Source organism: Pleurodeles waltl, chromosome 4_2 (assembly GCF_031143425.1).
Source record: "Pleurodeles waltl isolate 20211129_DDA chromosome 4_2, aPleWal1.hap1.20221129, whole genome shotgun sequence".
Classification (NCBI taxonomy): Eukaryota; Metazoa; Chordata; class Amphibia; order Caudata; family Salamandridae; genus Pleurodeles; species Pleurodeles waltl.
Window position 1 is genome coordinate 994,161,774 of NC_090443.1, and position 26,670 is coordinate 994,188,443.

Below are 26,670 nucleotides of genomic sequence, written 5' to 3' on the forward strand. Positions count from 1 at the left end.
CAAAAAAAATGACGTCTACCCGCGTTAGCGTCATTTCTTAACGCCTGCTCAGGGCAGGCGTTAAGGGACCTGTGGGCTCGGAAGGAGCCCACAGGTGCCCGCCGATGCCCCCAGGGACACCCCCTGCCACCCTTGCCCACCCCAGGAGGACGCCCAAGGATGGAGGGACCCATCCCTTGGACATTAAGGTAAGTTCAGGTAAGTATATTTTTTTATTTTCTTTTGTGGCATAGGGGGGCCTGATTTGTGCCCCCCTACATGCCACTATGCCCAATGACCATGCCCAGGGGACAAAAGTCCCCTGGGCATGGCCATTGGGCAAGGGGGCATGACTCCTGTCTTTGCTAAGACAGGAGTCATGTTAATGGCGTCTGGGCGCCAAAAAGAAATGGCGCAAATCGGGTTGAGGCGATAATTTTGCCTCAGCCTGACTTGCCCCATTTCTTGACGCCCAAACTCCATTTTCCCCTACGCCGGCTAACGTCATTGATTAAATACGGCGCCCGCATGGCGCTTCAGAATGGCGTTAGCTGGCGTTAACTTTTTTGACGCACAACTGCGTTGGCGCAGTTGTGCGTCAAAAAGTATAAATATGGCCCATAGTCTCCAAACAACGGAGTACCCTACTTATTAGGGGACACAAACAAATCTAACATCAGTAGGAGAAAGGAAATCTCCCTTATCACTAGATTTAGTCCTGTCAGCAATTCTTTGTTTCGTATACTTAAAAAACACTGGCTTCTGCTACTTTTGGACACAGGGTTTGGGACAATTGTAGGCAAGAGACCATCCATTACTCACAGTAGGGGCCGTACTCTGAGAAACATTCTCTGTCCAAGTTACCTAGCACCTCTCACACCAGCCCAACCCCAAATGTGGTTACCCAACAAACTGGTTGGGTTCTACAAATGTGGTTGCTGCATTTCGTGCCAATTTGCTCTAAACAGAACCCTGACTTTCACATACAACACGGGGGTTAATTACCACGTTAGACAGTTCATCAATTATAATACGAGGTTTACAGTTGACTGCATCATTTGTGTGTGTGGACATATCTATGTGGGCAGCACGATCCGCCCTCTGAAAGAACGCATCCAAGAATACATCAGAGCAATTAGGAACTTCAGTGCCACCTATCTGCTTGCAACACACTACAACTCACAACATGCGGAAACGCACATTCCTAACATTAGGTTCCATGGCATTACCCAAGTAGCCCCATCACCCAGAATGGGGGATAGGACTAAAGAACCAAATGGATACTTAAACTTCGGGCTGTGGAAAAAGGTCTAAATATTGACAGGGAACTTTGTGTTTTTGACCTTATTACACTGTTGACTTGTATGCAACTTGAGACTTCCATACGTAATTTCCCTTGGCTGGCTATACTTGAGGACCAGCTAACACTATGGGTACTTGTCTGCTTGTATATGTATATGGATATATTTTCAAACCTCAGTATACAAACATCCATTTGTAGTTATCTCAGTACCAGTGTTCTTTACACATCTTGACATGGTCATACCCTTTGATTGTTTTGCCTCTACGTACTTCTTTGTTTGTTTAAATATGTCACCTTAATGCTATAATATATTTTGTGCTGTGTGAATACTTGATTGCCTCATGCCTCATGGCACTAGCCTGTCGACTGACTATTTTAATTCTGCCTATATGTTAATATACTTGCTTATTAACAGCAGGTACCTGCTTCCACTATACCGCATGACAATGTTGTACCATCTCACATCTTCAACTTGAACTGGTCTTTGGATGGGTGCACACTGATACAGTACTCTATATTTTGTCATCATATTTCTCTAAATAATTGTTACCAGCCCGTATGGTTCTTTGCACATTGTGGAAAAACTCCTTCACCGCACGGGCTTACCTATGCAAACGGTCTCCCTTGTCTGTTTTCTAGGCAACACCACGCACCAGCGCGACTTTATTTTATCCTTCACAGACTCTGCAATTTGTAGGACACCTCCATTCTCTCATGACTTTCTCCCTTCTTTGTCTTACCAATGTTTTTGAGGTGCACTAGGACTAAATGTGCCTAAAAACTTGGCCTTTCTTAGTCTTTCGTACTCAACATGGCTGCCATTATACACACTCTCGTAAGATAACTCCTGCGGTATAGCTTCTACGGACTGCATTGGGTTAAGTCCGTTCTCTATGTCTAACCCTCACAACCATTATTTAACCACAACCATTTGGTACGCTAACGGGACCGTTCTAACCAGAGAGCGCGCATGCTTACGAAGCGGGGATGTAAGTTCCTTTTCCTTCGTTTTAAGGGAGGCTTCATCACTTTTTTCTTTAACGACATTTTACAATAATCACTACACTGCTCAAGTTTTGATCACGAAATACGCTACCAGGACTTTTTATCTTTCTATGGGGGCCATTAACGTGAGGCTTCGCCACTTTTTTCTTTAAAGGTTCTTTTACCATATTCACTGCGATACTTAATGATTAACCATGGGATACGCTACCAGGATTATTCTGACCTGATAGCGGGCACGCTTACGAAGCGTGAATATAAGCTCATTTTCCCCCAAACTAAGGGGGGACACTAACGGGAGGCTTTGACACTTTTCTCTTAACCCACATATGTTTAGGTCTACGGTTAACTGACCTGGCCTTCTTACTCCATAACGTTGGGAACGTACGTATATCCCTTGCAGAATTCTTATGCCAGACTAGGTGTGTTTTGTCCCATGACCCAGCAATTCTTTTGCCCGCAGGTCCTGGTTACACATCTCTCACCTGTGTACTAGTAGGATACCTCAAGCTTTCTCCCTATTCTTCACAGGACTTACCAAGGTCCTCTGGCTCTCTACTCTAACATACTTGGCACTAATGAACATTTTGATGCCCACTACTTGGCAACATCCGTACTATTAACTTTACTACGTACTTCTTTGGAATACAGGTACCTTTATCTAATCTAATTACTTCTTACTATGCCTACCCATCCCTTGTTGCTCATTTGGCAATTTTCCTTCCTTTGTCTCTTCTCTCTCTCCTGTGTCCCCTCCATAGCTTCAACTTACCTTTTCTCCCATTTGGACTTTCTACTTTTTGGTGTACAAGTTTAGATAGTTTTCTTTAAATTCCTAGACATTTTTTCACTAACTCACGCGTGTTGCTCACTTCATGCGCAAGGAGCCGTATATACAGCTCTACATTCATGCATGGATCGGCTTGCCTTTGGCACAGCACTTCTTGATGTCCTTTTTCGAACACATTTACTTGGTGTGTTGATAATTTATCCCACTTTTTGGCTACCTTAGGCTATTACTGACACTTCTTTGCTCCTTTCACATCACATTATTAGTTACCTGGTTCATGTCTGTATTTTTCCTATTATTTATATATGTTCTTATATTATACTTTCTCACGTCTATGACAATCATACGTATATTTTTTCACACTTTCAATACATTTCCTTACTATTTGTTGTTTGTATGTATCATGAAATAGCAACAAACCTTTGTACCCCATATTCCCTACAGCCTTGAAAAGTCACTGTGTGACGAAACATGAGTTGGCTGTGTTTACTTGACTGTACCTATTGACCTACAAATGATCGACACAAATAAACGTCCTTCTGAAAGATGAAGATTACTGTACTATCAATCAACCTTGTTCTTTACTCACCAAAGTTGTTCACTTTTACTCTATTATTATGTATGCTTTCTGTGTGCTGTGGTCATATTTCCTCAGGGCTTTGGAGGCGTAGGGGGAACCGGGGCTTGTGTGCCAAATTATGGCGCTACACTGTTTTTTGCGTTGGGGTGTTCCTGGGGCCAGGGAAAGGCACCTGTGGGCAATTTCCATGGTCTCCGACCCACAGCCTACAGGTCACCTTATGCCTGCCCAGACCAAGGTCTTACATAATGGCGATAAGCAAGCTTAGCCCTATTATTTAAGGCCCCTTTCTCCCCGTGCTGGATTTTAGCACGGGGATAAATATGGCCCAAAGGCCATACCGTCCTTTTCTGGACGGGAATGCCTACCTTACAGCTCATGGACGCAAAGTAGGTTTTCCCCTCCAAAAAATGACGTAAACTCCATCACTTTGGTGCTAGACGTGTCTAGCGCCAAAGTATAAATATGGAGCTAGGTTTGCGCTGAATTAGCGTAAATCAAAATGACACTAATTCAGAGCAAACCAAGTATAAATATGGGCCATAGAGATGAAAAGTTGTAGGATGAATTAGCAGGTAGGTAGGACCAGCTCCATCTGCAAGTTTTATTCCATTTCAGGAGCCCAAGTCCCAAAGATCCTTCTTCCAAGGTTCCTCAAATTCAAATGTAGAAGCTGGAGTTGGCAACCATGGAGAAGGAACTTCAGGGCATATTTACAAGAAAGTGGTGCATCAGTCCCGAAGCGCCACTTTTCTTCTGTTGCGCCTGCCCCTCCTAACAACACCATGGTTGTGCCGTATTTACAACACGGCGTACCATTACAGTCATTAGCACAAGAGCGTGTCGAAAGTTTTGATGGTTTTGTTAACCTTAATGTAGCAAAGCACAGAGAAACACATTCATTAAAATAGTTGTCTTTTTATTACTGATCTGAGCTAAACGTTAAAAATGAAGGAAATATTGGTATAATTAGATCTTGTAGGTTTCACTGCACCTTTTTTTCTGGCCTCCCTGTGCAAGCCTCTACAAACTGAGCCTTGGGCTCAATGCATTAGTTTATAGCTATGGAACAGTGGAACAGTGTGGAGCACTGATTGGACCACTGGTGTATAAAAAACAAAATATAGAAAAAAATATAGTGACTCAGCCCAAGCTCCTTGTAAATAAGATCCTTTGTGTATAAGGCTAAGTTCAGCTGATGTCCATCGGGGCATTAATACCTCCCAAAGACATCAGCAGGACACATGAAAGGCTCAGACCCAGATGTCGAAGGTGTCACACAATGCTGCGCAGCACCCAGAGGTACTCAAGGGGTGGTAGTCATCTTTGCATAAGTCTCCTATCTTTGATGCAGTCACACTGCGTGTGGTGACTGAGGACGAGCGAGTGACATTTTTGGAAAACCTTTGCTAAAGCAGAGGTCGAGCAACATATTAATAAACAAAAGGTTTGCATAGATAGTTTGGTTTGGAATTAATCTGAATAGATTTCAAGATCATAATTTTTTATATTTTTGTAAACAAAGGTTCAATTAAGCACTTTGTGAGGGTTGAAGTCTGTATTTTCTCTTTCTATCTTTAGATAATTTGTTAGACTGTGCACACACTTTTGAATCTAAAGGACACCAGGGTAAGGTAGATCAACTAACAAGGCGCGTCGCTCCCAATGGGAGTTGATAAACATCTTTGGAAGGTTTCCAACTCACACTGTGTGTACGGTTAAACACAACTGATGTCCCTGGGGCCATTAATATCTCCATATGACATCAGCGGCAGCCATCAAAGGCTCAGACCCGGATCTACAAAGGTGTCACACATGCAGCGCAGCACCCGAAGGTACTGCCTGCGTTGCACGACAGGGAGAGGGCAGGAGAGAGACATTTCTACATATATGTGGCTCCTGCCCTCTCCCTCACCGCTGACGCGCGCACACACCTTTGCACCATGGTGCAAGTGTGTCCCTAATGAAGTCAGCCTGGCATCACACTGTAAATACACCAGGATGCAGCACCACAGGCCGTCACTAGGGGTCCCTAATCAATGCAGCCCAGCCACCAACCTGTATGTGCACAGGGGGTGTAGTACCAAGACTTGTCACTAGGGCTCTCTGAACAAGTCGTGAGGCTGTTACTAGAGGTCCAACGTGTCCATAATGCATTGCAAAAAGTCAAACCCGGAGCCTCCGACACTAAATAAACTTCCTATAAGTAGACTAATATAGTTGTACTCAGCATAATCTCACCAAAAGTTTTTCTGTTCGTCTCGACCTTTTTAACTTGTATTTATTTGCCCTACTATTGAAAAGATCAAAAATTATACTCTATGAAGGAGTTTCTTAGGTCAATTGAAGATTCACATGTTTTGCATATCCTATTTGAATCAGTCACACTGCGTGTGGTGATTGATGCCATCTAGTGAAATTTTTGGAAACCTTTATCAAACAAAGGTAGTAATTTGTTCAAAACGAATGTCGTGTTTCCGCAGTTTACAACATCGTTATATAGAACTAAAAAACATTAAGTTAGTCGATCCAGCACGCAAGCGCTATCTGATTTTACAGTGTATGAGTGGTCACTTTCCCTGTTTGGACTTGCTTTTCAAAAATCCTTTGTTATCGTGGTTAAATGCTTCACGTTTGCTACTCCTTGCGGCAGATTTGTTACCGCCTCTGTTACATGGATGATTGCACTTTTGCTGGTAGGTTTGACTGTAGCCAACTTTTGGCAGCGACCGCCCCCACAGGGGCATCAAGGGCCGGCGCAATAACATCCGCCTGGCCCTGGGAATGACCGGATTAAGCTGCTTTAGTGGCAAACCAACAAAGGGAGGGGCATTCTGCTCCCCCTCCTTAATGGGAAGACAAGCGCGCCAAGGGCGGCGGAGGACACCAGGCCAATGAGGGCCTGGCAAAGACAAGTTTGGATTTAAATCCCCCTATGAGGAAACACCACCGCACCCATGCTGGGGCACGTGGTGGGGGTTTAAAAGGACTGCGCTGCCCCTGCCGAAAATACATTTGTGGGGCAGCGAGCAAGAAATGCAGGACGGAGGACAATGTACGTGGTGGGCGCTGATTTAATTTTGCGAAGGCCTCGATTGGAAGCTACTGGCGGCGCGATTGATGACCGTCCCGCCATGCACCCGGCATATCATCTCTGCTCTGGTTCCTGAGGCCTTTTTCCCCTGCTTCAGAACCCACGCCGCTGCCAAATCCAAGATTTTCTGCATCATTCACGGACCGAAGGCGCACGCGACAACTTACAAAGGTAAATAGTGACATGAGGGTTGCAGACTGTGAGCCTTATATTGTCTTTGGCGGGTTGTCGAACCTAGAGAGATGGTGTGTGCATGATTTCAGTTTCACTGACTGAACACACAAAGAAAACCACCTAGCACGTCCAAGATCACACATGTTGTTAGCTGGTAAAGTTCATCTTCCTCACGCTTTTCTCAAATTAAGCGTTTGCCATTATAGTGCCAGGGTTTATCAAAACAAGTGGATGAATGATCTATCGGTTATCTCATAAAAATTACTCGGGTGAGATTACAATTACATTTGAAATCATGATTGAAAAAAAAAAAAAACTGAATATAGCCCCTTGATCCACAAGAGCAGTGGAGACATAAAGGGGCATATTTATACTCTATTTGCGCCGGATTTGCGTCGTTTTTTTTGACGCACATTCGGCGCAAACGCTGCCCCATATTTATACTTTGACGTCCGACGCAGCGGGCGTCAAAGTTCCACCATGTGCGCCATTTTTTAGAAGGGGGAACCAGCCTTGTGTTAATGATATGCAAGGTAGGCGTTCCCTTCTAAAAAATGACTCCCAGGCCTGTGTGCCATATTTAAACTCCCGTGCAAAAATGACGCACAGGAGTAGGCGGGCCTTAAAAAATAACGCTCAGGGCAGGCGTTAAGGGACCTGTGGGCTCGGAAGGAGCCCAGAGGTGCCCTCCCATGCCCCCAGGGACACCCCCTGTCATCCTTGCCCACCCCAGGAGGACGCCCAAGAATGGAGGGACACACCCCAGGGACATTAAGGTAAGTGCAGGTAAGTATATTTTTCCGTAATTTTTTTGTGGCATAGGGGGGCCTGATTTGTGCCCCCCTACATGCCACTATGCCCAATGACCATGCCCAGGGGACATAAGCCCCCTGGGCATGGCCATTGGGCAAGGGGGCATGACTCCTGTCTTTGCTAAGACAGGAGTCATGTCAATGGCGTCTGGGCATCAAAAAAAAATGACACAAATCGGGTTGAGGCAATAATTTTGCCTCAGCCTGACTTGCCCCATTTTTTGACGCCCAAGCTCCATTTTCCCCTACGCCGGCGCTGCCTGGTGTGAGTCATTTTTTTTTACGCACACCACTCCGCAGCGCCGGCTAACGGCGGCTAACGTCATTCAATAAATACGGCGCCTCATGGCGCTTTGGAATGGCGTTAATAATTTTGAAGCACAACTGCGTTGGCGCAGTTGTGCGTCAAAAAGTATAAATATGGCCCAAACACCCTTATATTTTGATTTGGTGTAGCCTCATCCACTTCAGGCGCTCAACCCGCTCTACTTAATTCAGACAGGATGCCGGTGCAGTGCGCTTATTAATGGAACAGCGGCCTTTTTCGGGTTCGCTTAATAGGCGCGGCCGGGTGTTGTAATGCTAGGCTTGGGCACAGAAAGGGAGATCTCATAGCTCTGGCATGAAAAACATATAATTTTATTTGCCAGAAGGACAGCTCAGCGTGTTGAATGCTTGCAGCTCAACAATCGGTAAACTGCGAACAAAATATTTGGTTAGTACTGACTTCATACTAGCATCTATGTGAACGGGGTACAGCCCAAAGGGAGATGCTTTGCACTGACAATAGGAGCATTTAATGAGCTAGATCTTTTTCCTGCTGCCACCCCATATGGTGATTAAGATCTGAACGGAGTTCTTCATGTTTATGCCTATTCATTAGGGCAGTATCGTTTATGCCCTTGACAGTGATATGTGATGCTGAATCAATTGTCGACGTACTGTGTTTGATGCTTGTATGGAGTCTCCCGTTACATAAAAAGTTTCAAGGCCACAGACCACCACGCTGAGAGGGGAGGGTTTGTTTATTCCAAGAGTGTCCGAAGACATTTAGGGGCATATTTATACTCCGTTTGCGCCAAATTTGCGTCGTTTTTTTCGACGCAAAACTAACTCCATATTTATACTTTCGCGTTAGACGCGTCTAGCGCCAATGTTCATGGAGTTAGCGTAATTTTTTGGCGTGAACACCTCCCTTGCGTTAATAAGATGCAAGGGAGGCGTTCCCGTCTTAAAAAATGACTCCGAGGCATGTGCGTGGTATTTATACTCCCGGGCAAAAATGACGCCCGGGAGTGGGCGGGGCAAAAAACCCTGCATTTGCGCCTCTTTTTAACGCCTGGGTCAGGGCAGGCGTTAAGGGACTTGTGGGCTCAGAATGAGCCCAGAGGTGCCCTCCCCTGCCCCCAGGGACACCCCCTGCCACCCTTGCCCACCCCAGGAGGACACCCAAGGATGGAGGGACCCACTCCAGGGAAGAAAAGGTAAGTTGGGGTAAGTATTTTTTTCAATTTTTTTTTTGGGCATAGGGTGGCCTGATTTGTGCCCCCCTACATGCCACTATGCCCAATGACCATGCCCAGGGGACATAAGTCCCCTGGGCATGGCCATTGGGCAAGGGGGCATGACTCCTGTCTTTGCTAAGACAGGAGTCATGTTGATGGGGGATGGGCGTTGAAAAAAAATGGCGCAAATCGGGTTAAGACGATTTTTTTGCCTCGACCTGACTTGCCCCATTTTTAGACGCCCATATGCCATTTTCCCCTACGCCGGCGCTGCCTGGTGTACGTGTTTTTTTTTCACGCACACCAGGCAGCGCCGGTCGGCTAACGCCGGCTAACGCCATTCTATAAATACGGCGCCCGCATGGCGCTTCAGAATGGCGTTAGTCAGCGCTAATTTTTTTGACGCAAAACTGTGTTACCGCAGTTTTGCGTCAAAAAGTATAAATATGGCCCTTACAGCTTTAAAATTCTTTCACACAAAAAATAAATAAAAAATAAAACCCTAACGCTTCTGAAACATCAATTAAAGATTATGTTTATTCAAAGTTTAAAATTCAAGGAAATATTAAAATCGAGGGTAACTTAATGGGCCACTATAGGCAGATAAAACATACAGAAAATGGAAAACATGTAAGGTAGCATGTATGTGAAAGAGGTGTAAGGGCCAGAGATACCACCTTTGGTGCTGGGGAACCAGGTTCGAGCTGCGGCACAGCATCCTACGATCTAGCGCAGAGCGCTTAATCTCCCTCGGCCTAGCGAAAAGGAATATGCCCTCGTATCATGTAACGGGTTCTCAAGTAAGTGCCCCAATACTTGCAGACCAAGTTTCACGCTATTTGGTGGGTTGCAATAAATGAAAAAAAAAAAACGAAATAATAATAAATATATATATATTTTTTTTAAGTAAATAAAAAAGAATTGAAGCAGCAACCTTACCAGAATGTAACGAGGCCCAAGGAAAGTTAATGCATGATTATTATGGTATGTTACTATTTTTCTAGAGGTGGACAAAACAAGGATAATGGTCTACAGGTAAATAAAACAGAATGAGATAGAGGCATAACAGCCCGTGCTGCTACCTTTGTAGCTGGCGAACCAGGTTATGGTCTAGGCACTGGATCAACATCCTGTGATCCTGGGCAAATCATTTAATCTCCCCAGGACTAGCAAAAGGAATGTGTCCATGCGTAACGTACCAGGACCTCAGGTAGAGCACTGCAAATACTTTTAGGTTGAGTCTCGCTAAATAAAACTGCAATAAATAGATATAATAATTTAAGCAGTAACATGCTGCTATATCACACACGACTAGTGCTAGAGAACAATGTATTCCTACATGAGGGCCATTGGTACAGACAAATCCCAGGGAGTAGCAATGGGAGCAAAATTCTCACCCTCGTATGCTAACCTATATATGTTTTTTTTTTTAAAACAACATCTGTGGGCAGACTGCCCCTCTACCATCACACAACATATCCTCTTCTGGGGAAGGTACATTGATGACATACTTGTTATTTGGACTGGTAACAGACAGGACCTATCCACACTTATAGACCATCTTAACACCAACCACTACAATCCGGTCTTCACGCACAAGGTGAATCAAAATTAAATTGAGTTTCTTGATCTTCTCTTATACGCTAGTAACAGCAGAATCTCTTTTAGAATATATAGGAAACGGACGGCTTGTAACTCTATCCTCAATGCACTCAGTACACATCCTAGTGCTCAGATTAAGGCCACCCCCTATGGCAAAATGGTAAGAACCAGATGTAACTGCAGTGAGAACGAGATCTTTCTAGAGGAAATGGATTTGTTAGCCCAACGCTTCCACAAGAGAAGATACTCTGCGGAAGCAGTGTCCCTAGCCAGGAAACACATAGGGCCATATTTATACTCTGTTTGTGCCGGATTTGCGTCGTTTTTTATACGCAAATTCGACGCAAAACGAACTCCATATTTATACTTTGGCGTTAGACGCGTCTAGCGCCAAAGTCCATGGAATTTGCGTCATGTTTTAGCGTGGACACCTACCTTGCGTTAATGATATGCAAGGTAGGCGTTCCCGTCTAAAAAATGACTCCCAGGCCTGTGCGCCTTATTTACACTCCGGTGCAAAAATGGCGCACAGGAGTGGGCGGGTCAAAAAAAATGACGTCTACCCGCGTTAGCGTCATTTCTTAACGCCTGCTCAGGGCAGGCGTTAAGGGACCTGTGGGCTCGGAAGGAGCCCACAGGTGCCCTACGATGCCCCCAGGGACACCCCCTGCCACCCTTGCCCACCCCAGGAGGACGCCCAAGGATGGAGGGACCCACCCCTTGGACATTAAGGTAAGTTCAGGAAAGTATATTTTTTTATTTTCTTTTGTGGCATAGGGGGGCCTGATTTGTGCCCCCCTACATGCCACTATGCCCAATGGCCATGCCCAGGGGACAAAAGTCCCCTGGGCATGGCCATTGGGCAAGGGGGCATGACTCCTGTCTTTGCTAAGACAGGAGTCATGTTAATGGCGTCTGGGCGCCAAAAAGAAATGGCGCAAATCGGGTTGAGGCGATAATTTTGCCTCAGCCTGACTTGCCCCATTTCTTGACGCCCAAACTCCATTTTCCCCTACGCCGGCTAACGTCATTGATTAAATACGGCACCCGCATGGCGCTTCAGAATGGCGTTAGCTGGCGTTAACTTTTTTGACGCACAACTGCGTTGGCGCAGTTGTGCGTCAAAAAGTATAAATATGGCCCATAGTCTCCAAACAACGGAGTACCCTACTTATTAGGGGACACAAACAAATCTAACATCAGTAGGAGAAAGGAAATCTCCCTTATCACTAGATTTAGTCCTGTCAGCAATTCTTTGTTTCGTATACTTAAAAAACACTGGCTTCTGCTACTTTTGGACACAGGGTTTGGGACAATTGTAGGCAAGAGACCATCCATTACTCACAGTAGGGGCCGTACTCTGAGAAACATTCTCTGTCCAAGTTACCTAGCACCTCTCACACCAGCCCAACCCCAAATGTGGTTACCCAACAAACTGGTTGGGTTCTACAAATGTGGTTGCTGCATTTCGTGCCAATTTGCTCTAAACAGAACCCTGACTTTCACATACAACACGGGGGTTAATTACCACGTTAGACAGTTCATCAATTATAATACGAGGTTTACAGTTGACTGCATCATTTGTGTGTGTGGACATATCTATGTGGGCAGCACGATCCGCCCTCTGAAAGAACGCATCCAAGAATACATCAGAGCAATTAGGAACTTCAGTGCCACCTATCTGCTTTCAACACACTACAACTCACAACATGAGGAAACGCACATTCCTAACATTAGGTTCCATGGCATTACCCAAGTAGCCCCATCACCCAGAATGGGGGATAGGACTAAAGAACCAAATGGATACTTAAACTTCGGGCTGTGGAAAAAGGTCTAAATATTGACTGGGAACTTTGTGTTTTTGACCTTATTACACTGTTGACTTGTATGCAACTTGAGACTTCCATACGTAATTTCCCTTGGCTGGCTATACTTGAGGACCAGCTAACACTATGGGTACTTGTCTCCTTGTATATGTATATGGATATATTTTCAAACCTCAGTATACAAACATCCATTTGTAGTTATCTCAGTACCAGTGTTCTTTACACATCTTGACATGGTCATACCCTTTGATTGTTTTGCCTCTACGTACTTCTTTGTTTGTTTAAATATGTCACCTTAATGCTATAATATATTTTGTGCTGTGTGAATACTTGATTGCCTCATGCCTCATGGCACTAGCCTGTCGACTGACTATTTTAATTCTGCCTATATGTTAATATACTTGCTTATTAACAGCAGGTACCTGCTTCCACTATACCGCATGACAATGTTGTACCATCTCACATCTTCAACTTGAACTGGTCTTTGGATGGGTGCACACTGATACAGTACTCTATATTTTGTCATCATATTTCTCTAAATAATTGTTACCAGCCCGTATGGTTCTTTGCACATTGTGGAAAAACTCCTTCACCGCACGGGCTTACCTATGCAAACGGTCTCCCTTGTCTGTTTTCTAGGCAACACCACGCACCAGCGCGACTTTATTTTATCCTTCACAGACTCTGCAATTTGTAGGACACCTCCATTCTCTTATGACTTTCTCCCTTCTTTGTCTTACCAATGTTTTTGAGGTGCACTAGGACTAAATGTGCCTAAAAACTTGGCCTTTCTTAGTCTTTCGTACTCAACATGGCTGCCATTATACACACTCTCGTAAGATAACTCCTGCGGTATAGCTTCTACGGACTGCATTGGGTTAAGTCCGTTCTCTATGTCTAACCCTCACAACCATTATTTAACCACAACCATTTGGTACGCTAACGGGACCGTTCTAACCAGAGAGCGCGCATGCTTACGAAGCGGGGATGTAAGTTCCTTTTCCTTCGTTTTAAGGGAGGCTTCATCACTTTTTTCTTTAACGACATTTTACAATAATCACTACACTGCTCAAGTTTTGATCACGAAATACGCTACCAGGACTTTTTATCTTTCTATGGGGGCCATTAACGTGAGGCTTCGCCACTTTTTTCTTTAAAGGTTCTTTTACCATATTCACTGCGATACTTAATGATTAACCATGGGATACGCTACCAGGATTATTCTGACCTGATAGCGGGCACGCTTACGAAGCGTGAATATAAGCTCATTTTCCCCCAAACTAAGGGGGGACACTAACGGGAGGCTTTGACACTTTTCTCTTAACCCACATATGTTTAGGTCTACGGTTAACTGACCTGGCCTTCTTACTCCATAACGTTGGGAACGTACGTATATCCCTTGCAGAATTCTTATGCCAGACTAGGTGTGTTTTGTCCCATGACCCAGCAATTCTTTTGCCCGCAGGTCCTGGTTACACATCTCTCACCTGTGTACTAGTAGGATACCTCAAGCTTTCTCCCTATTCTTCACAGGACTTACCAAGGTCCTCTGGCTCTCTACTCTAACATACTTGGCACTAATGAACATTTTGATGCCCACTACTTGGCAACATCCGTACTATTAACTTTACTACGTACTTCTTTGGAATACAGGTACCTTTATCTAATCTAATTACTTCTTACTATGCCTACCCATCCCTTGTTGCTCATTTGGCAATTTTCCTTCCTTTGTCTCTTCTCTCTCTCCTGTGTCCCCTCCATAGCTTCAACTTACCTTTTCTCCCATTTGGACTTTCTACTTTTTGGTGTACAAGTTTAGATAGTTTTCTTTAAATTCCTAGACATTTTTTCACTAACTCACGCGTGTTGCTCACTTCATGCACAAGGAGCCGTATATACAGCTCTACATTCATGCATGGATCGGCTTGCCTTTGGCACAGCACTTCTTGATGTCCTTTTTCGAACACATTTACTTGGTGTGTTGATAATTTATCCCACTTTTTGGCTACCTTAGGCTATTACTGACACTTCTTTGCTCCTTTCACATCACATTATTAGTTACCTGGTTCATGTCTGTATTTTTCCTATTATTTATATATGTTCTAATATTATACTTTTTCACGTCTATGACAATCATACGTATATTTTTTTCACACTTTCAATACATTTCCTTACTATTTGTTGTTTGTATGTATCATGAAATAGCAACAAACCTTTGTACCCCATATTCCCTACAGCCTTGAAAAGTCACTGTGTGACGAAACATGTGTTGGCTGTGTTTACTTGACTATACCTATTGACCTACAAATGATCGACACAAATAAAAATCCTTCTGAAAGATGAAGATTACTGTACTATCAATCAACCTTGTTCTTTACTCACCAAAGTTGTTCACTTTTACTCTATTATTATGTATGCTTTCTGTGTGCTGTGGTCATATTTCCTCAGGGCTTTGGAGGCGTAGGGGGAACCGGGGCTTGTGTGCCAAATTATGGCGCTACACTGTTTTTTGCGTTGGGGTGTTCCTGGGGCCAGGGAAAGGCACCTGTGGGCAATTTCCATGGTCTCCGACCCACAGCCTACAGGTCACCTTATGCCTGCCCAGACCAAGGTCTTACATAATGGCGATAAGCAAGCTTAGCCCTATTATTTAAGGCCCCTTTCTCCCCGTGCTGGATTTTAGCACGGGGATAAATATGGCCCAAAGGCCATACCGTCCTTTTCTGGACGGGAATGCCTACCTTACAGCTCATGGACGCAAAGTAGGTTTTCCCCTCCAAAAAATGACGTAAACTCCATCACTTTGGTGCTAGACGTGTCTAGCGCCAAAGTATAAATATGGAGCTAGGTTTGCGCTGAATTAGCGTAAATCAAAATGACACTAATTCAGAGCAAACCAAGTATAAATATGGGCCATAGAGATGAAAAGTTGTAGGATGAATTAGCAGGTAGGTAGGACCAGCTCCATCTGCAAGTTTTATTCCATTTCAGGAGCCCAAGTCCCAAAGATCCTTCTTCCAAGGTTCCTCAAATTCAAATGTAGAAGCTGGAGTTGGCAACCATGGAGAAGGAACTTCAGGGCATATTTACAAGAAAGTGGTGCATCAGTCCCGAAGCGCCACTTTTCTTCTGTTGCGCCTGCCCCTCCTAACAACACCATGGTTGTGCCGTATTTACAACACAGCGTACCATTACAGTCATTAGCACAAGAGCGTGTCGAAAGTTTTGATGGTTTTGTTAACCTTAATGTAGCAAAGCACAGAGAAACACATTCATTAAAATAGTTGTCTTTTTATTACTGATCTGAGCTAAACGTTAAAAATGAAGGAAATATTGGTATAATTAGATCTTGTAGGTTTCACTGCACCTTTTTTTCAGGCCTCCCTGTGCAAGCCTCTACAAACTGAGCCTTGGGCTCAATGCATTAGTTTATAGCTATGGAACAGTGGAACAGTGTGGAGCACTGATTGGACCACTGCTGTATAAAAAATATATATATATAGAAAAAAATAAAGTGACTCAGCGCAAGCCCCTTGTAAATAAGATCCTTTGTGCATAAGGCTAAGTTCAGCTGATGTCCATCGGGGCATTAATACCTCCCAAAGACATCAGCAGGACACATGACAGGATCAGACCCAGATGTACCATGAAAGGCTCAGACCCAGATGTCGAAGGTGTCACACAATGCTGCGCAGCACCCAGAGGTACTCAAGGGGTGGTAGTCATCTTTGCATAAGTCTCCTATCTTTGATGCAGTCACACTGCGTGTGGTGACTGAGGACGAGCGAGTGACATTTTTGGAAAACCTTTGCTAAAGCAGAGGTCGAGCAACATATTAATAAACAAAAGGTTTGCATAGATAGTTTGGTTTGGAATTAATCTGAATAGATTTCAAGATCATAATTTTTTATATTTTTGTAAACAAAGGTTCAATTAAGCACTTTGTGAGGGTTGAAGTCTGTATTTTCTCTTTCTATCTTTAGATAATTTGTTAGACTGTGCACACACTTTTGAATCTAAAGGACACCAGGGTAAGGTAGATCAACTAACAAGGCGCGTCGCTCCCAATGGGAGTTGATAAACATCTTTGGAAGGTTTCCAACTCACACTGTGTGTACGGGTAAACACAACTGATGTCCCTGGGGCCATTAATATCTCCATATGACATCAGCGGCAGCCATCAAAGGCTCAGACCCGGATCTACAAAGGTGTCACACATGCAGCGCAGCACCCAAAGGTACTGCCTGCGTTGCACGACAGGGAGAGGGCAGGAGAGAGACATTTCTACATATATGTGTCTCCTGCCCTCTCCCCCACCGCTGACGCGCGCACACACCTTTGCACCATGGTGCAAGTGTGTCCCTAATGAAGTCAGCCTGGCATCACACTGTAAATACACCAGGATGCAGCACCACAGGCCGTCACTAGGGGTCCCTAATCAATGCAGCCCAGCCACCAACCTGTATGTGCACAGGGGGTGTAGTACCAAGACTTGTCACTAGGGCTCTCTGAACAAGTCGTGAGGCTGTTACTAGAGGTCCAAGGTGTCCATAATGCATTGCAAAAAGTCAAACCCGGAGCCTCCGAAACTAAATAAACTTCTCATAAGTACACTAATATAGTTGTACTCAGCATAATATCACCAAAAGTTTTTCTGTTCGTCTCGACCTTTTTAACTTGTATTTAATTGCCCTACTATTGAAAAGATCAAAAATTATACTCTGTTAAGGAGTTTCTTAGGTCAATTGAAGATTCGCATGTTGTGTATATCCTATTTGAATTAGTCACACTGCGTGTGGTGACTGAGGCCATCTAGTGAAATTTTTGCAAACCTTTATCAAACAAAGGTAGTAATTTGTTCAAAACGAATGTCATGCTTCCGCAGCGCTATGTGATTTTACAGTGTATGAGTGGTCACTTTCCCTGTTTGGACTTGCCTTTCAAAAATTCTATGTTATCGTGGTGAAATGCTTCACGTTTGCTACTCCTTGCGGCAGATTTGTTACCGCCTCTGTTACATGGATGATTGCACTTTTGCTGGTAGGTTTGACTGTAGCCAACTTTTGGCGGAGGGCCGGCGCAATAACATCCGCCTGGCCCTGGGAATGACCGGATTAAGCCGCTTTAGTGGATAACCAACAAAGGGAGGGGCATTCTGCTCCCCCTCCTTAATGGGAAGACAAGCGCGCCAAGGGCGGCGGAAGACACCAGGCCAATGAGGGCCTGGCAAAGACAAGTTTGGGTTTAAATCCCCCTATGAGGAAACACCACCGCACCCATGCTGGGGCACGTGGTGGGGGTTTAAAAGGACTGCGCTGCCCCTGCAGAAAATACATTTGTGGGGCAGCGAGCAAGAAATGCAGGACGGAGGACAATGTACGTGGTGGGCGCTGATTTCATTTTGCGAAGGCCTCGATTGGAAGCTACTGGCGGCGCGATTGATGACCGTCCCGCCATGCCCCCGGCATATCATCTCTGCTCTGGTTCCTGAGGCCTTTTTCCCCTGCTTCAGAACCCGCGCCGCTGCCAAATCCAAGATTTTATTACAATAATGGAGGCTCCTATTATGCTTTCTTCTCTTGCTTTAATTCAGATAGCAGCCAAGAAAAAACTACAAGTCCCAACATTCCCTGTTGGGAAACTACAAATAACTACTATGTCATACCATATGTCATAACAAGTAACCAATCACGAACATGGAAGGGTATAAACATATTGACTGATAGCCGCAAGTCCTCTTTTCTTGCTGCTAGCAGTCAAGATAAGTACTACCTTTCTATTCATCTACATTTATGTCTTAATCAGTGTTTTTTAACTTATTTGACTTAGTTTTCAATTATAACTTATTTCGTTATTTTCCTTTTCTTCTTTCCGTGTTCATTTACTGTCTGCAACGTTATTTTTATAACGATATTTTATAATCTCTCTTTTGGTGTTGGTTATCGCGCCCCAACGTTCTAAATTGAACGCCTGGGGCGCGCTCTCTAATACGCTGCGTTTCTCTTCAAAACGCGAGCGGTTTCAGCCAGTTGACAGCGCGTTTTCTTGACGCGTGTCGGATCAGCTGTTTCTCAGCTGAAGCTTGTCGGCTGTCAGTCAGCGCTGCCGGGAAGACGTTTATCTCGGAAATCGGGTTCCTTAGTTTATTATCCGTCAACGCGGTCACGCTTGGCTGGATTATTTAATTATAGCTTTTCCGACGGTAACGGAGACATTCAAAACTCAGTTTATTTTTAAACTTGTTCAGAACGGATTTTATTTATTTATTCAAAAATAAGTATTTAACCCGGTTTTTAAGGGAAATTTTAGTTCTTCAGTTTTCATAAATCTCTTTTAAAAATGGAGAATTATTCGGAAGAAGACGACGCTCAACAATTTAAAGAAGATTTGGATCTATTTATCCAGGATTCTGTTCAGAAGGCGGTATCTTCTTCAATTTCGGGGTTTTCTAAAACTTTTGAAGCCTCCATTAAACGGCTAATTTCTTCTGCTTCTCCTTCCAAATCTAGGAAACGAAAGTCAGACAATGTTGAGGATAAATCCGACTCTCCTGCAAAAAAGGTAACTAATCAGCCGTCTACCCCCAGCACTTCCTTTCCTATACAGATCACTAATTTGGGAGACACAGAGGATGATATGGGTGATTCTGATTCGGATAGAGACTCAGATAAGGATGATCCAGACATAATGATCTGGCCAGGGCCTTCGGAGAAGAGGCGTAAAACTTCTCTTAATAAACTGGGAGAGTCATCGCAATCAAAAATAAAAAATTCTTTATTGGACTTTGAGGGTCAACCGATGTTTGACCCCTCCCTTATCCGTCACCCAAATTCCACCGAATGGACTCCCTGTGATCACGTTTCGGAATACGTGTTAAAGAACTTGCGACAACCACTAGACAAATTAGTGCGCAACAGACTTAAATCCGAGTGTCCCAGACCTTCACTGCCCAACAACATTACCAATACTCCTGCCATAGATCCTAATATGATTATGTTTTTTACCAAATTTGGGAAAGATCCCAAAAAAGGAGTGGACAGAGCCTGGACCAACTGTCAGGACAGGTTGCTGGACATATCTGGTCCACTCACCAGAATTTTGGACCTAGCGGAAGAGGCTAGGATGGAGGGTAAGAAAGTGGATCCGGTAATTCTTTCTAATTGGGCCCAACGGGCGATATGCCTTCTTGGCAACGCAAATGCATCAATGGCACAGGAGAGACGGAAAAGTCTACTTTTAAAAATTGATCCGAAACTTAATTCTCTCGCTTCTAAAGAGACTGGTCCGGAAGCCAATGGTTTGCTGTTTGGGGATTCATTCCTTAAAGAACTCAGCAAATATGTACAGACTTTTACTTCTATGGATAAGGCTCAGTCTTCCATGCACAAAATCTTCCACTCCCGTGTTTTTGGAAGAGCCGGCAAAGGTAGGAGCCGCTTTGCCGGCCGTTACACCCAGAGGGGTGCGGTCAGTCAGACCAGAGGCTCCACTTCCTACCCTCAGGAATACAAGCCACAATTTTATCCACAAAGATACCGGTCTTTCAGACGTGGCTTTAGGACTAGAGGCTCCCAGAACGCAGGTAAGCGCTCTTCCTTATGGCTCATTGTTGGTGGGAGGCCGGACGGCTTTGTTTATAATGAATTGGCGCTCTCTAACCGCAGATCCTTGGGTCCTGCAGACAGTCTCGGGTTATCATATAGAACTATATTCAATTCCGTTTCAACATCTTCCTCCAAAGCCCTTAAAGTTTTCCGCACAACAAGATGCTCTTCTCTCTCAGGAGGTCCACTCTTTAATTCTCAAACAGGCGATAGAGCCATGCGATCCTCATCCTTCAGGCTTCACCAGCACTCTTTTCCTGATACAAAAAAAGAACAAAAAATATCGTCCTGTTATAAATCTAAAGTTTTTCAACAAATTCGTAGTTTACCATCATTTCAAGATGGAAACCATTCTCCATCTTCGAGATTCCTTGTTAACAAACGATTGGATGGTCCGTTTAGACCTACAAGATGCCTACCTTTCCATTCCCATTCATCATTCCTTCAGGAAATTCTTACAATTTCAGTGGAACGACCAATTTTATCGATTTACATGTCTTCCGTTTGGCCTTTCCTCGGCCCCTTGGTGCTTTACCAAGGTGTTGAAGCCAGTGGTAACTCATTTACGAACACAGGGATTCAGGATTATCGTATATTTAGACGACTTTCTAATCTTACATCAGGACAGGTCCATTCTTTCACAGCAGGTAGACACATTAGTTTCTCTTCTTCAGGATTTAGGTTTTTTAATAAACAAAGAAAAATCCAACCTCATTCCATCTCGTCACATGGAATTCTTGGGGTTTCTCATAAATTCGGTCAAGGCCACCCTTCATCTTCCGACTCAGAAAATTTCCCATATCAAAAAGGAGATTCTCCTAGTTCTCAGCAAATCTCAACTTTCGATCAAAACTCTCGCCCGGATAATCGGTCTATTAGCATCTTCTATTCAAGCCATATTTCCAGGCCCTCTTCATTATCGAGCTCTTCAAAGACTAAAAATCCGACATCTCAGAGAAGGTTTTACTTACGAAGACCTGATTCTTCTAGACCACGAATCCAGAATCGAACTCCAATGGTGGCTCGATCATCTAGACGCGTGGAATGGCCGGGCAATATTCTCTACAGCACCAGATCTTGTCTTAGAATCCGATGCAAGTCGGACTGGTTGGGGCGCAAGATGCGCTCAGTTCTCGACTGGAGGTTTATGGTCAAAAGAGGAGTCTTTTCTGCATATAAATTGTTTAGAGATTCTTGCAGGTTCCTTTGCGATCCAAACCTTCGCCAAAGACAGGGTAAGCTGTTCTATTCTCCTTCGGATGGACAATCTTTCAGCGGTTCGTTACATAAATCATCTGGGAGGTACTCGATCAAAACCCCTTGCCGAACTAGCAAAGAGCCTATGGGAATTTTGTCTCCAAAATCAGATTTCTCTTCGAGCAGAGTATCTTCCGGGGGACATGAACACAATCGCAGATTGGTGTTCCAGATATCTTCGAGATTCCAGCGACTGGCGTCTTCACCCTTCAATATTCAAAGTTCTTTCTTCCAAATTCGGTCCCTTCTCGGTCGATCTATTTGCTTCTCGTTTAAACAATCAGATTCCGCGATTCTACAGTTGGCGACCAGATCCTCAAGCTTTGGCCACCAATGCTTTTCAACAGGACTGGTCCAATCAAACCAACTATGCTTTTCCTCCTTTCATTATGATTTCCAGGGTCTTAGCTCAGATTCGACGTCAGACCACCAGAGTACTTCTGATCACCCCCCTTTGGAAGGGTCAGCCTTGGTTTCCGCTAGCTCTCGAATTACTTATAGACCTTCCGATCCTTCTTCCAATTTTTCCATCCCTTCTATTAAATCCTCAGGGTCAATCTCACGATCTGATACTCAATCAGTCCCTCCAATTAGTCTCTTGGATGGTTTCGGGTCTGCCTGGAGAACCCCAGGAATTTCGCAGGAAGCTTCAGATTTCATACGTCAAGCCTGGGCTCCTGGCACGACCAAAGCTTATAGGTCCGCCTGGTCAGTCTGGCATAATTGGTGTTTGCTCAGGGGTGCCAATCCCATTTCAGCAGATGTCGTCCTAGTTGTTAATTTTTTAGCATCTTTGGCTGCTCAGGGTAAGGCCTATAGAACGGTCAATATGTATAGATCCGCCATTTCCGCGGAACATGATAGAATAGATAATAAACCTATCGGTGAGCATCCTCTGGTATGTCGATTGTTAAAAGGGGTTCGTTTTTCCAAGCCTCCTTTACCCAAGTACAATTCCATGTGGGATGTAAATGTAATCTTACAGTTCTTTTTATCTCAACCGTCTAATTCCCTTCTATCTCTAAAATTACTTTCTGCTAAACTAACCATGCTTCTCTGTTTGGTTTCTCTGAAACGTATTTCCGATGTTAGAGCATTAGATGTGACCTTGGTACAGTATACCCCTCAAGGTGTTTTCTTTCAGATACAAAGAAGAACAAAAACTAATTTAATGTCTGTTTTTTATCCATATTTTCCCGAACATGTTAATTTATGTGTGGGCAATTGTTTGAAAGAATACATTGCTAGAACCAAGGATTTGAGAAGGTCTTCGGAAACCCAACTTCTCGTCTCTTTCAGACCCCCTCATAAATCAGTCACTTCCACCACCTTAGCACGGTGGGTGAAATGGGTTATGGATTTGGCTGGTATTAACATTTCCATTTTTGGGGCCCATTCTACCAGAGGAGCTATGGCTTCCAAAGCCTTTTGGGCAGGTCTGGGTTTGGGAGACATTCTCAAATCCGCTGATTGGTCTAATGTTTCAACTTTTAGAACTTTTTATTGTAAACCTGTTTCTCATGTAGCTAATTCAATAATTTCTATGCTTTGAACTAAGCATAATAGGAGCCTCCGTGATTGTAATAAAATGGAGATTTTCTTAGCTTCAGTGAAAGAAAGTCTTGATTTTATTAATACACGGAGGCGAGTATTATCCCACCTCTGTTGTTACACTGTTAACCCTCCCTTTATTTTTATTAGGTACAACCTCCACCAACAACCAGTCAACTTAAAACTTTTCCTCCACCTTCACGAGACATTCCGCGTGCGGCGGTCTACTCGAGTCAAGCAAGGACTTTGTTTCAAGATCTCTTCATTCCTAACCTGGATCAAAAGACTATTAATATTATATATCGTTGTGAAGCTTTGTTTTCAATTCTTTTGGCATGTATTATTTTATTGTTGATATTTCCGTTGTTCAGAGTGACTTAACTGCTCTGCAAGAAAAGAGGACTTGCGGCTATCAGTCAATATGTTTATACCCTTCCATGTTCGTGATTGGTTACTTGTTATGACATATGGTATGACATAGTAGTTATTTGTAGTTTCCCAACAGGGAATGTTGGGACTTGTAGTTTTTTCTTGGCTGCTATCTGAATTAAAGCAAGAGAAGAAAGCATAATACTCGCCTCCGTGTTTTAATAAAATCAAGACTTTCTTTCACTGAAGCTAAGAAAATCTCCATTTTCTGCATCATTCACGGACCGAAGGCGCACGCGACAACTTACAAAGGTAAATAGTGACATAAGGGTTGCAGACTGTGAGCCTTATATTGTCTTTGGCGGGTTGTCGAACCTAGAGAGATGGTGTGTGCATGATTTCAGTTTCACTGACTGAACACACAAAGAAAACCACCTAGCACGTCCAAGATCACACATGTTGTTAGCTGGTAAAGTTCATCTTCCTCACGCTTTTCTCAAATTAAGCGTTTGCCATTATAGTGCCAGGGTTTATCAAAACAAGTGGATGAATGATCTATCGGTTATCTCATAAAAATTACTCGGGTGAGATTACAATTACATTTGAAATCATGATTGAAAAAAAAAAAAAACTGAATATAGCCCCTTGATCCACAAGAGCAGTGGAGACATAAAGGGGCATATTTATACTCTGTTTGCGCCGGATTTGCGTCGTTTTTTTTTACGCACATTCGGCGCAAACGCTGCCCCATATTTATACTTTGACGTCCGACGCAGCGGGCGTCAAAGTTCCACCATGTGCGCCATTTTTTAGAAGGGGGAACCAGCCTTGCGTTAATGATATGCAAGGTAGGCGTTCCCTTCTAAAAAATGACTCCCAGGCCTGTGCGCCATATTTAAACTCCCGTGCAAAAATGACGCACAGGAGTAGGCGGGCCTTAAAAAATAACGCTCAGGGCAGGCGTTAAGGGACCTGTGGGCTCGGAAGGAGCCCAGAGGTGCCCTCCCATGCCCCCAGGGACACCCCCTGTCATCCTTGCCCACCCCAGGAGGACGCCCAAGAATGGAGGGACCCACCCCAGGGACATTAAGGTAAGTGCAGGTAAGTATATTTTTCCGTAATTTTTTTGTGGCATAGGGGGGCCTGATTTGTGCCCCCCTACATGCCACTATGCCCAATGACCATGCCCAGGGGACATAAGCCCCCTGGGCATGGCCATTGGGCAAGGGGGCATGACTCCTGTCTTTGCTAAGACAGGAGTCATGTCAATGGCGTCTGGGCATTAAAAAAAAATGACGCAAATCGGGTTGAGGCAATAATTTTACCCCAACTTACCTTTTCTTCCCTGGGGTGGGTCCCTCCATCCTTGGGTGTCCTCCTGGGGTGGGCAAGGGTGGCAGGGGGGGTCCCTGGGGGCAGGGGAGGGCACCTGTGGGCTCATTTTGAGCCCACAGGCCCCTTAACGCCTACCGTGACCCAGGCGTTAAAAAGTGGCGCAAATGCGGGGTGTTTTGACCCGCCCACTCCCGGGCGTGATTTTTGCCCGGGAGTATAAATACGACGCATTTGCGTCGCCGTCATTTTTTTAGACGGGAACGCCTTCCTTGGATCTCATTAACGCAAGGAAGGCGTTCACACAAAAAAATGACGCTATTTGCCCATACTTTGGCGCTAGACGCGTCTAACGCCAAAGTATAAATATGGCGCTAGTTTTGCGCCGAATTTGCGTCGAAAAAAACGACGCTAATTCGGCGCAAACGGAGTATAAATATGCCCCTTAATGAGCTAGATCTCTTTCCTGCTGCCACCCCATATGGTGATTAAGATCTGAACGGAGTTCTTCATGTTTATGCCTATTCATTAGGGCAGTATCGTTTATGCCCTTGCCAGTGATATGTGATGCTGAATCAATTGTCGACGTACTGTGTTTGATGCTTGTATGGAGTCTCCCGTTACATAAAAAGTTTCAAGGCCACAGACCACCACGCTGAGAGGGGAGGGTTTGTTTATTCCAAGAGTGTCCGAAGACATTTAGGGGCATATTTATACTCCGTTTGCGCCGAATTTGCGTCGTTTTTTTTCGACGCAAAACTAACTCCATATTTATACTTTCGCGTTAGACGCGTCTAGCGCCAAAGTTCATGGAGTTAGCGTAATTTTTTGGCGTGAACACCTCCCTTGCGTTAATGAGATGCAAGGGAGGCGTTCCCGTCTTAAAAAATGACTCCGAGGCATGTGCGTGGTATTTATACTCCCGGGCAAAAATGACACCCGGGAGTGGGCGGGGCAAAAAACCCTGCATTTGTGCCTCTTTTTAACGCCTGGGTCAAGGCAGGCGTTAAGGGACCTGTGGGCTCAGAATGAGCCCAGAGGTGCCCTCTCCTGCCCCCAGGGACACCCCCTGCCACCCTTGCCCACCCCAGGAGGACACCCAAGGATGGAGGGACCCACCCCAGGGAAGAAAAGGTAAGTTGGGGTAAGTATTTTTTTCATTTTTTTTTTTGGGCATAGGGGGGCCTGATTTGTGCCCCCCTACATGCCACTATGCCCAATGACCATGCCCAGGGGACATAAGTCCCCTGGGCATGGCCATTGGGCAAGGGGGCATGACTCCTGTCTTTGCTAAGACAGGAGTCATGTTGATGGGGGATGGGCGTTGAAAAAAAATGGCGCAAATCGGATTAAGACGATTTTTTTGCCTCGACCTGACTTGCCCCATTTTTAGACGCCCATATGCCATTTTCCCCTACGCCGGCGCTGCCTGGTGTACGTGGTTTTTTTTCACGCTCACCAGGCAGCGCCGGTCGGCTAACGCCATTCTATAAATACGGCGCCCGCATGGCGCTTCAGAATGGCGTTAGCCGGCGCTAATTTTTTTTACGCAAAACTGCGTTAGCGCAGTTTTGCGTCAAAAAGTATAAATATGGCCCTTACAGCTTTAAAATTCTTTCACACAAAAAATAAATAAAAAAATAAAACCCTAACGCTTCTGAAACATCAATTAAAGATTATGTTTATTCAAAGTTTAAAATTCAAGGAAATATTAAAATCGAGGGTAACTTAATGGGCCACTATAGGCAGATAAAACACACAGAAAATGGAAAACATGTAAGGTAGCATGTATGTGAAAGAGGTGTAAGGGCCGGAGATACCACCTTTAGTGCTGGGGAACCAGGTTCGAGCTGTGGCACAGCCTCCTACGATCTGGCGCAGAGCGCTTAA

The 26,670-nt window shown here is 44.4% G+C and overlaps 1 long non-coding RNA gene across 1 annotated transcript; it reads left to right on the forward strand.

Moving 5' to 3' along the window:
• The first annotated feature begins 6,512 nt into the window (after positions 1–6,512).
• On the forward strand, positions 6,513–23,650 carry LOC138294243 (uncharacterized). The gene is made up of 2 exons (XR_011203296.1): positions 6,513–6,919; positions 23,230–23,650. It is a non-coding gene; the product is annotated as an uncharacterized lncRNA (long non-coding RNA).
• Positions 23,651–26,670: the final 3,020 nt, after the last annotated feature.